This window comes from Carlito syrichta, unplaced genomic scaffold, assembly GCF_000164805.1.
Source record: "Carlito syrichta isolate Samal-C Ts95f unplaced genomic scaffold, Tarsius_syrichta-2.0.1 Scaffold304630, whole genome shotgun sequence".
Taxonomy (NCBI): Eukaryota; Metazoa; Chordata; class Mammalia; order Primates; family Tarsiidae; genus Carlito; species Carlito syrichta.
The window spans coordinates 1175443-1176626 of record NW_007248726.1 but is presented as its reverse complement, the minus strand read 5'-3'; positions in this window follow the sequence as shown (position 1 = coordinate 1176626).

Sequence of the window (1184 nt, the reverse complement as noted above, 5' to 3'; positions counted from 1 at the left end):
GAGGCGGGGGGGGGCGGCCGCACGGGGGCGCATGCGCCCGAGCACGTCATTGCTTAGAAAAAGGCACAGGTTTCCTGAATGAAACAGAGGCATGAGTCAGGGGTAACTCTAGGATTTCCAACTTGAGTAACCTAGAGAAGATCTTTATCAAAGATAGGAGATTCGGAAAACGGAGCTCAAAACCAAGAGGAATTCAATTTAAGGGTGATTATAGTTGAAGTGATATAGCAAGATGTCTCATTATTGATGTCTGGTACACAAGGAAAGCTGATACTGGAGAGTCGAGTTTGGGAGAGACATCTGGTAGTTTAGGGTGGAAATTATAATATCACTTAAATTCTCTCTACGGAGCTCCCTCAATAGTGTCTAACATTTCTCTTTTCCCCAGGCACAAAATTAGAGTGACCTTTTTGCTATAAGATGCAGTCTCCCCTTCTGGGATTATTACCCTTTGTCTACATCAAGAATTATTCAACCCTATCTGGCTCCAATATACAGCCAGATTTGCTAAATGTCCGTCCCTCCCAGAACCCATGGAGCTCATCAGTATTATGCATTACATATGCCAAATTTTTTTCTTTCTAGGATGTCGGGCATACTACTGTAGGCTGACCTAGTATGCCTTTGAAGCATTAATATTTGATATACACTATTATTCCACGTAAATGCATTAAGGCACTAATGTAAATGTATTAACGCATAAGAAGATCCCAATATTTTTAGATTTCTTTCTCCAGTATCTGAGTCTTAGCAGTTATGTTGAAACCATTTTATAACATCCCTATTATTAAAGTCTAGAATGTTGGCTGGGATGGTGGTTCACATCTGTAATCTGAGCACTTTGAAAGGCTGAGGCAAGAGGATTGCTTGAGCCAGGAATTTGAGACCAGATTGGGCAACATAGTGAGACCTCATCTCTACAAAAAAATTTAAAAATTATCTGGGCTTGGTGGCACGTGCCTATAGTCCCAGCTACTTGGGAGGCTGAGGCAGAAGGATCACTTGAGCCCGGGAGGTCAAGACTGCAGTGAGCCATGATCATGCCACTGCACTCCAGCCTGGGTAACAGTGTGAGATGTCGACTCAAAAAATAAATAAATAACATTAAAAAAAAATAGACTAACGCCAAATGAACAGAGAATTATTATATTTTCCAATCCCAAATTATTTGGACTTTCATTAGT